Here is a 14,610-nt window from a genome sequence, read left to right on the forward strand (position 1 = left end):
GGGCTCTTGGAGACTTAAATCCCACGATATGTTTTGTTCTTAGACACTTTGTGGGCTCTTGGAGAGCTTAAATCACATGATGTGTTTTATTCGTAGAGAGCCATTTCAATTTTCATTATGCAAACTTGAAATGGAATTAAATGTTTAGGGAAGAAAATGTGATCAATTCTCGTGGACTTTCCATCATGATAAAGCAGTCAAGTAATAAATAAGACCAACACCTTTACATGTCTGACATGTAAAACTCCCCGAAATTCCGGGATAAGTGGACTGCACATGACCAGCGCATTATTAGTACAGATGTTTAATATATACTTTATAACAAAAAAGTAAACATTGAATACCAAGATTTTCTAAATCTGGGGCAAAGATAAACAGTCACATCATTTAAAGTTGACCAATTTTAAATCACCACGTTCTGCGGCATTATAGATACCATTTACTTTGGGCAGTCGAATTTCGCTCAAAATGTACAGGTGATAATTAATTAACTGTTCCACTGCCAATACCATAACCGTTTCTCTTACTTTGTCTTATGATACAGCCCCTCCTTCGTATTAACAAGTACTTCGCTTAATAATCATTTTCTTTCCATTTTAAAATACAAAACTATTTCATCAAGCACTCGAACATGTCAGTCAAGGAAGTCTATTCAAGCATATTTGTAGGATGTCATGCCAATTGAACATGTCAGTCAAGGAAGTCTATTCAAGCATATTTGTAGGATGTCATGCCAATTGAACATGTCAGTCAAGGAAGTCTATTCAAGCATATTTGTAGGATGTCATGCCAATTGAACATGTCAGTCAAGGAAGTCTATTTAAACACTGGTTATCTTGTCTCTCACGGAAATAAGTTCCAACTTATTTGAATGATCTCATGCTAGTTGAATCTGTCAGTCTCAAGCATATTTGAAGGATCTCATGCCTATATTTACTTCAGATTTTGTAGTATTCAAAATAATAATGTTTCATTCAAAGGATTCAAAAATGTGTTAATATAAGTTGTTTCTAGTACCATTTATATAAAACAAAACGTCACTTGTTATATGTATATGGATGACCCACGTGCTACTAAATTAAACAACATCTGAAACATTTATTTTTTAATTTTAATTTTTGTTTGTTCTTTGATATCGTAGACGAGCACAACAAGGTTAATGTTCGAGTCTTTGAATTCAAAATACAGAGCTACTATTATGGAAATAAAAAGTGAAATTATCAAGTGGTTTTACATGGAGTAAATGTGCTCCATGAGCCCTACAGTACTGTTTATAATACTGTATTATATAAACTTCTTTTGCTTATGTACATTTAATTTCCATTTTATTTAGGTTGTTTTATTCATTATATGCTATGGATAATTGTAGTCTGGACTTGACCTTGTCCAAAATTAAGTTCATTTTCTACCTGACCTGAATCACTCATTTTGGCTTTTAAACAACATATTTATCACAGTCTGCATCCAGAACATTGGAACTTCCACATGAAATCCTGTGTCTACCTGTAGTTTACCACATTTTATGTGATAATTTTAGTATCATACCTTCTAAATGTAACTAAGGTTTTATCTTGTAATAATTTGGAGACATCCAGAATGAAAGTTTCTAGTAGGTAACAGTACTTTTTCAGAAAATGCTAATTGTGACGTGAGGTCAAGTAGAAAACAATATAATCTTGTCTATGTAGAAATTATTCACATGTGCTAGCATTGCATTTGGGCTGAATATATTTATTCAAATAATTTAATTAGAATTATTCTTCTCTGGAAATACAAAGTGCACAAAAATACAATTCTTGGAAATAGAGACTTGGATTTATAGTGAAATTCAAATAAGGACATATTCTTGGATTTGGTATTATTGTGATTCAACAAAAGGCCGTTGGCACATTACCACGACACAGGCAAAAACGGGCACATCAACACTTCCAGCATTGATTTATTCTTGGAATACCACAAACATTTCTTCAGAACTTTAATTATTAGGGTTTGTGTTTGAAATGTTAGGATTATTTGGAATTTATTCGTAATACCGTAAGTTCTTTTTACATTTTTCGCTTTGTACTCCAGGGAAAAATATTTGTTTAATTTTACAAAGTTTGTTGCTTTTCGCTCTTTTCAATTATTTACTTTAAGACTATACATTCGTAATACTTTGCCCGTAAAATATTCTGAACTATCGGTAAATTAATCTGTTTCTGTAAATTAGTGTTTAACTCGATCGAAAGTCTACATCCTTTCATTTGTCAAATTATGAATAAACGAGAATGTTACTAAAAAGAATACCCTGTCGTAAGTCTCAACTTGAATATCTACCTTCGCATCCATGTATAGAGGAAACAATGAACTGGAGTACGCATAATTTAATATTTTCAAAGGGGCACCTGGCATTTTGTTTAGAATACCAAGTTATGGATCAAAGACAAAGCTAACAGTATTGTTGAACTCATTGTGAAATTAAATTGCGTGGAATACGCACAAAATGGTTTCGTTCGTGAAAAGAAGCCTTCATTTTTATTAGAATTATTTTGTAGATATCTTGTGATGCGTGCATGTAATCATTAAAAGGCATTCTGAAAATCATAACTTGCTTTGAAATTTTATTAATCTTCAAGATCCGCGCACAAATGACTTGAACACCACATATGACTCAAATACCACAAATGACTCGAATACCACTGTATCTGATATGTGCTCTTGCTACATTGGCTTTGGTAGATCTACCATCACTTGTTAAATAACCAAACATTATATTCGAAACTTAAATTCAATTGTATGAACAATAACAAGTGTTTATTAAATTAGCAAAACAGATCTCAAAAACAGCCAAACAAAGCTAGACCAGACGATTACGACGTGTAGTTAAGACAAAATGCGTGCAATAATTGGTGCCAATAACACTCAAGAATTGAAGCTTTTAACTGGCAAGAATCAGTGCCCAGAACAGGAATGAACTGGTTTCTACGCCTGGCAAGAATTGAAGACAGAGTGAGAAAAATAATAAGAACGAAATGTGCTATAAGTAATGGATACTGTATAAAGTGAATCATTCGTGCGTAGGCATCATCTTACTGAAACCAAATTTTTACTCTTCTCCTCGCCCGATTCTTTACTGTTGGTTCTCAACATTACTCGCTTCAGTTAGAAACGATGGACATAAACTCTAGCAGACTGCCTTAGACTGGGTTGCATTTGAATTCATTTAAACTGGAGCTGTTTGGAAATGTAATGCCTAGTTAACTATTAAGTCACAGATAATTGTGTTCAATCGCCATTTTAAAGCGCTATTCTGCCTTAACTTGGGGCCATAATTACCGAAATCAATGGCAGTTACTAGCTGACTTTATTTTGTGATAAATTATTACTTAAGGCGCTATGTTTTAGGTAAATGGCGGGTAATTACATACTTTATTGCTTTATCATGTATAATTGCAGATGATGATTATATGAAAGATGGAATATATGTGTAAGGATTTATAAGGCTATGAAGGAACTTTATTAACTTATTGTAAGAACATGGGAGGTTATTGAGAAATGCAAACGTTTTGTGATCAGGGTTCAAATAAAACAAAGGAGGAGTTAATGTGTTTTGATTACAAGTTCAACGATACCGTTACATTTTCTGCCAATCCTGATCAGCTTAATATATGTAAAGCCTGTTTATACAGGGTTATGTTGTTTAAGCTGATCCTTTTCAAAGCACACCTATACTCTGAAGGTTACATATTGTCAAATCAAAGTAGAGCGCCCTAGATGCAAGATACTAGAAGCTTCATTAAAACGGACCCGTACACGTTTGATATTACAATAAAACAGTATATACCAGATGGCATTTAAAGTCAGCAATAACAAAGAATATGAAAGGCAAGAGGCACTAGGTAGAGAATGCAGGTACACAAATTTTTTTAATAATTAATTTTCCGCACATATATGATACATCATCGAATGCGACACAATGATGATGTAGATAGGAAGTATGATAATTTTGTTGATGCAAGGAACTGCAAGGAACTTATTAATAATTAAAATATCAAGAAGTGAGGCTGCTAAAAATTAAAATTAAATAAATACATAAATATAATAAGCAGTAAGAGAGCAGGATCTAAACTGTTATCACTCTATGGACTTATATTAAATAATATAATAAAGCGAAACGCCAACACGTTTTGTAAATTCAACAAAAATTCGTGTCCCTATATTACAAAGTGAAAATTATAATTTACAGTATGGTGAATGAAATTCTAAATAGTCATAAAAGTTCTATCAGACGTACCGAAATATTTAGCATTCCAAATGAGTTCCAGTGGTCTTCCGAATAAAGTTCAATCTAGTGTGTATAATCCAAAATAGTTTTAAATGAATTCACAGTAATTCAAAATAGTTACTTAGTTCTATAGTTTATGACCACGTTGCAATAACAATGAATAATTCAGATTTAAAAAATCCTCTCAAATAATAATTGAACATAAATAAAGGGCTCCTCTAAGACTGATGTTTAAGCAAGGAATAATCATTTCTCGGGTAGACATCCCCCATATATAAAAATGACACAATTTCAGAACCAAGATGAGGGTCAAATATTTATTTCCAGATTGTTCCAACCAGTCATCAAGATCAGGTCCTTTAGTAACTAACCAATCAAAATCAGGTGGCCCAGAATTTCCTAGGCACAAACCAATGATCGTAACTAAAATATCATCGCATTCTTAACAATGTCACTTCTACTCGTTCCAAGGTCAAAAGGCCATAAAAAGTCTACCAAGCCAAATGTCCTAATCGCAAATTACTAACTCACAATCATGAGTTAGCTTAACTATTTAATGTTATTTACTAAAGGCCCCTTACAATCTATAATCATAGAAAAAATTAATACACGTTATATATATATATATATATATATATATATATATATATATATATATATATATATATATATATATATATATATATATATATATAAAATGACGACACAAAGAACATGTCCTGATCAGATTAAATAAACACAAAGCACATCTAGAGACTACTATCAGATAAGACAAACATACAGCACGCTGCACCGTGACCAGATCTGATAAACACAAAACACGCTGGAGAATGACCAGATTAAATAAACACAAAGCACGTGTGACAATGAATAGATTAGATTAACACATCCAGAAACCGTAGCTAGATTAGGTAAATGCAAAGCTAATATAGATGCCATGGCCGGATTAGAATTTTAGGCATAATTCATTGTGCAGTCTGTTCCTGACTCTAATGGCCTTACAGTTTAAAGAAATCTTTATGTGCTTTGTGATATCTGTCCTTAGTATTTTGGCAAAAAAAAACTTGTTTCTGAAATTACAGTTTCATTCTTTAAATAGCATCGAATTAGTTAATTAATTTGGTGTGGTTTTATTGAGAATCTTATGTGCTTCAATTGTCATGTATGTTAATTTACTGATATGTAAAATCGGAAGATTCGCTTTGATTACGAGAGAATCGTAAAGCTATTACAAACACCATACATCACTTTTAATGCTTGGTACTCTCATTGTTGATTGGTTCATGCTGTCAGAAATCTGTTTGCTATATAAGTTTCAAATAATATGGAACTATAATTAGAGTTTGACCTTTATTAACCTTTGATAATCATTAACTTAATAGTGAACAAATTGAAAAGTTACAAGACAGAGAACTGTCTTCTTGCTTTTTGACTAATATTAGATATATGGCTATTAAAATTTTGTTGCGATTCAATATGACTGCAAGACGTTTTACACAGCCTCAAGGACTCACCAAAGTTACCGAACTGGGTCAGTCTGATGGTTTGAATCGAAACTGCTCTCTTCTATACTTGAGTATAGTATATTAACCACTGGATTTCCTCGGTTCTCTTAGCTCCAGGTGAAAAGGATGTGTTTGCCAGAGTAAAAATTCTCAACAAAGCAATGCATATACAGATAGTATCTGTCACAGCAAACTAAAACTAAAACATGATATATCCTTTACATTTCATCACCTATCAAAACTATCAATGATATTTCTAAGTTTCTTCGCTACTTCTTGGAAATGTTTGCCTCTGTTTTCATACCATCGTGGTTTGGTGGTTTTTCTATTCTTGCGTGGCGAGGTTTACGTTCGTAAAGAGGATGCTGGAAAAAATACAACATTCCAGATGAATCATATTTCTTACCTTTATTATTCACGAAGAAGACTCCCACTCTGATTAGATGTATTCTATCCCCGTGCAACAGGATAGCGGTACTCTCATCATACTCTGCAATGCAAAATGTTAGTATTCAGAATATATAGTGAAACTACTTCTGTTCATTTGCATCAAATATTTGAGAAGCAAACAAGTAAATGTAAGAAGATCTTTGCACTGGCTTTATATTACCGTTAATCCCAACCTTTGATCTTCAACCCTAACCTCTGACCTTTGGGCACTGATCAACAAAAATCTACTAACACACCTAGGCTACTGACCTTCACAATAGTTTATATAACAACAAAACGCATGAGCCACCGAGGCCAATGGCATCCAAAACAGTTGTTTAAACGACATAAAACCTATGTCATGTTCACCAATGGTGCTGACAACGTTAATATAACCCTAGGCCGTAAATTCATCAAAAGAGAACGTTGATATAACCCTAGGCCGTAAATTCATCAAAAGACAACGTTAATATAACCCTAGGCCGTAAATTCATCAAAAGACAACGTTGATATAACCCTAGGCCGTAAATTCATCAAAAGACAACGTTGATATAACCCTAGGCCGTAAATTCATCAAAAGACAACGTTGATATAACCCTAGGCCGTAAATTCATCAAAAGAGAACGTTGATATAACCCTAGGCCGTAAATTCATCAAAAGACAACGTTAATATAACCCTAGGCCGTAAATTCATCAAAAGACAACGTTAATATAACCCTAGGCCGTAAATTCATCAAAAGAGATAACCTGGGCCAGTGGTCAGAAAATTCTTATAAGAAGATAACATGGGCCAGTGGACAACAAATTATTAAAAGAAGGAAACCTGGCCAGTGGACAACACATTCTTATGAGAAGAAAACCTAGGCCAGTGGAAAACATATTCTCATAAGAAGAAAACATGGGGCAGTGGTCCGCATATTATGATGAGATAAACATAGGTCACCGTCCCTCATACTCGTTGTCATATCAACAAAAGTCTTTCCATAGGTCTTAAAACGTTTACTAAGAAACCTGCGACAATGCTCGTCATAAGGTTGCATGAGAAACACCGGAGCAACTGGTCCTCCAGATAGTTGTTATAACGATAAAACCCCGCTGGCATTGAAAATACTTGTAATAACAAGGCCATCCAAACATCCTATGCACAAAATCAGTCGGACATAAAGCGCTAGCGGGTTTCCCTAATTTTATTGTTCTCCGGTTACATTGAATAATAAATTACAGAGATTCCAGCCATAAATAAAATGCATCCATTTAAGTGGGTGTATCTGAAATTTGCATTGCATGTGAAAAACTCAAACCAACAAAATTTATGAACCCTTTAACAAACCTAAGGCTTTGGTTTCGTCCAGAAAATGTTAATAATAAAACTTTATTACACTATGCTACTGGCCTGAAAGTCTATAAGCCACTTCCAATAACACGACGATTTTGCAACAGTCTAATGTCAGCTAATTTATTACTGCAAATACTTTTACGGTTTAAACATTGCACTGCAGACGCATAAACAGTACAATGAAGACAAGGGTGGGCAAAATATGGCCCGTGGGCCGGATGTTTCTATCCGGACCGCCATGATGGGTGTTGATACAACATATTGTTAGGTAATTTAATTAATATAATTGAAATGTGCGGCCTGTGACGACTTACCAAAGTTCATGGAGTGCCCCTCTGTAAGAAAATTATTTCTCACTCATGAATTAGAAAATACATGACGGAGTTTAAATGACCAAAGACACGTTTTAAAGATTAAGATGCTAATAATATTTATTGGTGTTAATTGTTATACAAGACTAAATGCAACCAAAATAATGCACACACATAACGTAGGCTCAGTAAACCGAGAAACAGTACCGTATGCAGCACATTTAGCATTTAATATCTCCAGGCATAAGTATTCCTTTTGGAAGTCACATATTATATTTGATAGACAATCCAAGTAGTAGACTAGCATGAAGCTTCTGTAGTCACATGATCCAAGATTATGGAATTACTAGACATGTAGGAACTTTAACGGATGACAACCAAGCATTACATATTCTGGCGCCTAATAAAATAAATATCAAGGAAGATGATTCTTTCGAGGAACAAGTGTTAAGTTTAAATATAAATATACAATTTTTTAAGGTTAGATAGAAATGTAACAATTGTTCAGATAAAGTATGAATATAATGACTGTTTATATTATGTAGAAATATAACAATAGTTTAGATTATGTAGGAGCATAACAATTGTTAAAATTAAGTAGAAATATAAAACTTTTCTTTTTTTAAGTTACAATTAGGGTACTACTGTGTGCCTCCCTAATTTGATTTCTATTAACTTGTTGGAATGTAACTTGCATTCTGTTTGCAAAGTATCTGCATTCTGTTTGAAAGATATTTGTGTTCGATTTTGAAGTGGGGAGACAACCCTAGCATTTACCTAATATTGTCGTAACTATAGCTTCCAACATTTCTTCTTTCCATATTTCTTAAAACTTACATCTTTGCAGAATGAATATATATATATATATATCCGTTCCTCACAAAATATACATTACCAATATTTCTATGTACGTGATGGTATAATTTTATCTCGTTTCTTACTCTGTAAAATGAACATAAATTTTGGACATAACCTTGCACGAAAATGTCGATAAGAGAACCGCATAGCTCGATCGGCATTACAATCTTTAGGTAACTCGTAAAGTTATTTCTAATTATACCATGCAGAATAGATAATTCCTGTTACCAACGAAATAATGGGCAGGAACTTTTGTTTTCTTTTCTCTTGCTTGTCTCTAAAGATAGAATAGTTACTTTCACCTTTTATTGAATATAGGACATGAATAGAAGAGTGTAGGAATGAGTTTCTACTTATATTGAGTCTGGCATTAATTGGATAAAAAATAATAATTTTCTAAGATTATACATGTTTGTTTCACCAACCAATGGCGGTAGAAGGTCTGTAAGATAAGAAAGTGAGACACGTATAGAATCTTATGAAAGTAACATAATTTATGAAACTTTCCTCTAAATGCCAAGGCAGACCAAGCAGTTTCATTATAAATCTTACTATACAAAACACATCTAGTAGGACTAATGACAGTTTTCCTGGCTTCCAATCGTAGTTTTTTTTTTTCTTCTTCTTCCAATTTAACAGAGTGTTCTGCCTAGCCACCACCCCATACATCAGCTTATCCTAGTAAGGGACAGATGTATGTCAGATATATCCTTTCTAACTTTAAGTATTTTCAGGGCAGTTATCATTTTGGAGGTCGACCGAAATATATTATCAGTATGTTTTGTCCAGTTTCCTAGACTACCTAAAGTTACACCAAAATGCTCATGGAACTCAACAAAATAGATGATTTTGTTTTTTAATTTTATTTCAGGTAAATTCAGCTCCAATTTCTGTAGGAATAGCATTACCTCAGTTTTGGCTGGATTGAAGTCAACTAACGACTGCCTTGACATATCGTCAATAGTTTATAAATCTGTGTTTGGTACATATTTAATTTTGTTAGTAGCATTTGATGACTATGCTATATAGCTACCATCAGCAAAGAGTCTCGTTGAACTCAAGATGATGTTTCCCTATATCATTAATATACACAATAGATAATAACGAACCAAAAACAGAGAACTGTGGTGGAAGGGTGTTACGAAACAGCCAAATCCACCCAAATCCACTAAAATCCTCCCAAATCTACACCCAAGTCCAAGCAAATCCACCCAAATCCACCGACATTCACACCAAATCGCATTGTGTCTACCGTCTTACCTATAAATGACAACGCTCTCCCCTCCCCCCGATATTTTTCTCTTAAAAAATTCGCGTTTTTGTGTCTGGTTGATCAATAATAAATATAAATCAATTTACTAGTATTATATCTTTCGACTTTAATCTCTTAAGAAATAAATGACAAATCGCTCCATCGCATCACTTCATCGCTCGGCCAAATATTGCACGATGGAGAGATGGAACGATTGGCCCTAACATGATTCCATATAAATGACCTATAAAATATATAAATGATCAAAAACAAATGTTGCAAATATTTTATTGTCATACAGAAGTGATTTCTCTCGGTCTCTGTCTGTCTGTCTGTCTCTGTCTCTCTCTCTCTGTCTCACACACACACGCACACACACACACCTACATAATTAACTTGATTCGTTATTAAATTGATTCGGTATTAAGATGGTGAAAAAGAATAATATGTAAGTACATTACTTTATCCAATTTGGTCATTTATAATATTTTTTCGTCCGTCCTGATGCTGGCCAATTCCGCTGGCCAGGCTTTTTTCCAACATTTTCGGAAGCCTTGAGACACTTCAAAGATTCAAAATTTAAAAAAGGCCACGAAGTTGCAAAGAATAAAAACAAACAAAAAGTAGCATTACGTATATATTGTAGCTTTCCTTTCCAATATCTTGCCTCTTCAATTTCCTTCCCTTTGATTCTTTCATGACACATATATTTACTATCTCTATTGATTTTATTAAAACCACCACAACCTCGAAATAATATTCACTTTGTTTATCTGTTATGTTTGCGCTGTAATATCATTTTGCATAACTATCATATCATTCCTCAATTTCTGTCTCATTTTGTCCCTTGTTGTCTGTCTGTTAATTAACTGCTGTTCTCTTCGTACTTTTCAAAAAGTTTTATAAATTTTTATATCCAACTTTTTTTCTCCAGGTTACACTACCCATATCGATTGAAGATACATAGCTTGTATCAATCCGTATTGTTGAACGGTTAAGCGTGACCTTAATCTGATTATAGTTACGTAACAGCTTTCAATGTGATGAAAACTGATTTAATTAATTGCTGCTACAAATCCTTTTTATTTATCAAAAGAATCTACTATATGCATATCATCGCACGTGTCTTGAACATCGACTAATTTTTTACTGTTTGACATTTGGAAACTGTTATGAGGAACGATTATTCAGGGTAACATTTAGTTTTCAATGACCTTGGTATGATTTACATAATTTCTTTTTTCTTTGCTTGTTTTAATAGATATTTCTACGTACGCACCCTTAGTTGTGATCTTAATTTCGCATTAATAAACGTTCATTGTGACAAAGTAAGATGTTCAAATGCTTTACTAAAGCATAGTGAACGCTATCCAAACCGGCTGATTATAACAAATATTATATTTAGTTTAATGTAAATTTAAAATGTGTAGCCTTGTGTGTTTATTAAATATTTATTAACAATGATAAATATATATTTGTGGTTTACTATCACCGAGAAAGATAAACCATGGCAAGATGTAGATAAAACTACAAATATTAAATCTGGCATGACATTTGCATGGAAATCTAAAGATTTTAAAGTTATGAAAATGAATTTGTAGTTAACTTTATCGAATGCCTTCTCCTGATCTAGGCAGATGAAGGGGCGTGGGATTTATGTTTGCTATTTATAGTCGCAGATGTTGCGAATCAAGTGGCCATTTAGATGAACATGCTGGATCTATGCGTATGATGGCTGGCATAACATTACTATACTTTACTCGCCAACAACCGTTTTGAATTTACTGCATTATTATTAAATTAAATATAATATATTACAATTAATAATAACAAGATCCCAAATTTTGGTTGACAATAACTTAATACAACAGTGAGTGGAAAAAGACATTGAAAAAAAAATAACAACACATGGACCATATAACATTCTAGTAATTGAATCATTTAACAACAGTATTCACACAGAAAGTGCAATACACTATATACACGTGAATGCATTCTTGTCCCATCTGATGTGAAGACTAACTTACATCATGTTATGAAATTCACCTGGTGCGATTGATTTGCAATGTCGTGTGATCAGGTTGTATCATAATTATAGCACAAATTTATGTTGTTTTAAAAAATATAAATATTAGACAGATTAATATTAGACATTGAATCGGTTCAAAATCCATGGTACTACATGTTGAAAAATACTCATAATTAGGGGTCTATGGCAAACGAATGTAGTTTTTGCGTGTGCTAACCTACGCAATTTAATATTAGTTACAAATTATAAATAAATGCCGATACTTACATTCTACAGACGATTCATGCCCATCAGGTAGTCAGACTCTTTACCATCCAATGTACGACACGAAACGCACATATAGTCCAGATCAATCATTCCCCACATTTTCAATTCATCGTCCGAGATATCATGACATTTTCCATAATACCAGTTCTTACACAATGAACATTTAACAGTCATTTGAACAATCTGATTTCCATCCACCACATGTAAACCTGGCTACGCGTGGTTTTTTTATATACTGAAATCTGCCATGAATCACTTTAAAAAATCACAAATGAAAACAAGAAATGTGCAGTATTTAAACTTTGTTTCAAAATAAGAGACGAGCTCAGGAAACATTAAGATTATATATCTTGCATTTAGTTGCTTGTAATTAACACAGTAATGTTTGGTTTTTGATCAGTACAATGTCGGAACTGATACTCATCGCGTAAAATTTAATTTGGCTGAATAGAGATTTTGTTAAACATGTGGCTCTGATTTTTGTACAGAAATATAACAGTGAAGAATTAAAGCATAGAATTAAAACTATACACCAGTACATAATATGTGTATATATCTTATTAAGTACGTCTTCATCTGTGTCTGTCCGTGCGCCTAATGCCTGCCTATACGAATAATTTCCATATAAGAAAATAAGTCATAATAATCTTAAACAACCACCGATTTTGACAAATTTGATATCAATTTATAGGTTTCTCATCAGTCTAAATCGATCTAACCCAATAGTACTGTGTAAAAATACAAACTAAAAAAAGGTGGTAGTTTTTTCTCATTATCGCTTGCGACTTTACCGATCTTGACATCCTTGCTATATGCTTCTACCCTTGCCTTTTTGCGATGGTGCCACGTATTTTGAATCTAACACTATATATTTGAAGTATAAAATTAAAACTATATATATATATATATATATATATATATATATATATATATATATATATATATATATATATATATATATATATATTATATGTATATGTATCTTATTAAGAACGTCTTCATTTGGGTGGACTTGGGTTTGGATTTGGGTGGATTTGAGTGGATTTAGGTGGATTTGGGTGTTTCGTAACGGTGGCCAGCTGCAAAACACTGGCTACTTCATTCAAAATTATTTGGATTCGTTTAGATAGGTAGTCAGAAAACCAATCCATAAGCCATTGTACTTTAATTTTATGTATTAGGTCTTTATGCCAAAACAAGATCAAGTGCTTTAGAGATGTCGCAGAAAACTACACACATGTTCTTGTTGTCAAGGACAGTACATATACTATGTGATATATCTATGAGCTGAAATACTGTTAGGAAGAAAACCGTATTCATATCTGAGTATAAGTGGTTGAGGAGATGCTTAAATATAATGATTTCCGTATCTTTCCCTGCATAATTCATTAAAGAAATATGCATACATTTTTAAGAATAAATGACAATCTTTCTTTATTCACTGGCATTATATTCGCGGTTTTTCTCTAAAGATTTTTTTTAGCAAGGATGATTTAGAATAGAACACAGAGTTGTTTAACTCGGATACGACGGTTCCTTTGGGCTTATGGTAACTTATTTTATCTACGCCACATGATTTGTGGGGGAGGTGGTTAAGGTATTGATTACATCAAAAAACGTCTTGCTCTGTTATTAATATCTTTATTAGCTTCTTATTAGTTTTTAGGTGTATATCCGGTATATTTGCATTAGTGTCAACAACCTTCGCTGTATCAGAGAATAAGCAATTCCGCTTTTGCGACTTCTGAAGATGCAAAAACATGTAACGAAAGTGACGTGCTGCACCTACTAATAACTTGATTTTCAGTCGACTAATAAGGGGCAGTATTCCATTGATCTCGTTGATTTAAGAGGGCGCAAACTTGACGCTACTGACAGCAGAGTGGGAACATGGTCGGGCATTCCTTAAGTATGTGATAGTAAGTCGAACTTTGTGTAGGCGTACAAAGTCGAATGCATGAGCTAAACATCGGAACCAGATTTATTAAACGGAGCGAAGTGTACCTTGAAATATCAGTATTGATTTTTAAATAGGTCACGCAAGAAAAGAGAAAAGGGTCTTCCTTGTAGGATTATATAATACATGTATGAATTATAGGAAATTGTAAGGAACGATATGACCCCCTGTGAATAATACTGCATGTGAATTGTTCAAGCTACAGGCACTGTTACGACAGAGGGTACGTTTACATCAGAAATTACGTCCTTATCACAGATGGCCCGTTTACCATCAGACATGTACGTCCTTATCACAGATGGCCCATTTACCATCAGACACGTACGTCCTTATCACAGATGGCCCATTTACCATCAGACATGTACGTCCTTATCACAGAGGGCATGTTCACCAATAGACGTT

At 33.4% G+C, this 14,610-nt stretch overlaps 1 pseudogene across 2 annotated transcripts in view; it reads right to left on the bottom strand.

The window, feature by feature from the left end:
• The window catches only part of LOC149806089 (ras-related protein Rap1 pseudogene), a 332,158-nt pseudogene that overhangs the window by 141,516 nt on the left and 176,032 nt on the right, over positions 1-14,610 (bottom strand). For both annotated transcript variants that reach the window (XR_016419852.1, XR_016419851.1), the window contains exon 2: positions 6,176-6,259. The product of XR_016419852.1 is annotated as a ras-related protein Rap1 pseudogene, transcript variant X2 (transcript). The remainder of the gene's footprint in view (positions 1-6,175; positions 6,260-14,610) is intronic.

Source organism: Sinohyriopsis cumingii, chromosome 2 (genome assembly GCF_028554795.1).
Source record: "Sinohyriopsis cumingii isolate HCF-2022 chromosome 2, ASM2855479v2, whole genome shotgun sequence".
Taxonomy (NCBI): domain Eukaryota; kingdom Metazoa; phylum Mollusca; class Bivalvia; order Unionida; family Unionidae; genus Sinohyriopsis; species Sinohyriopsis cumingii.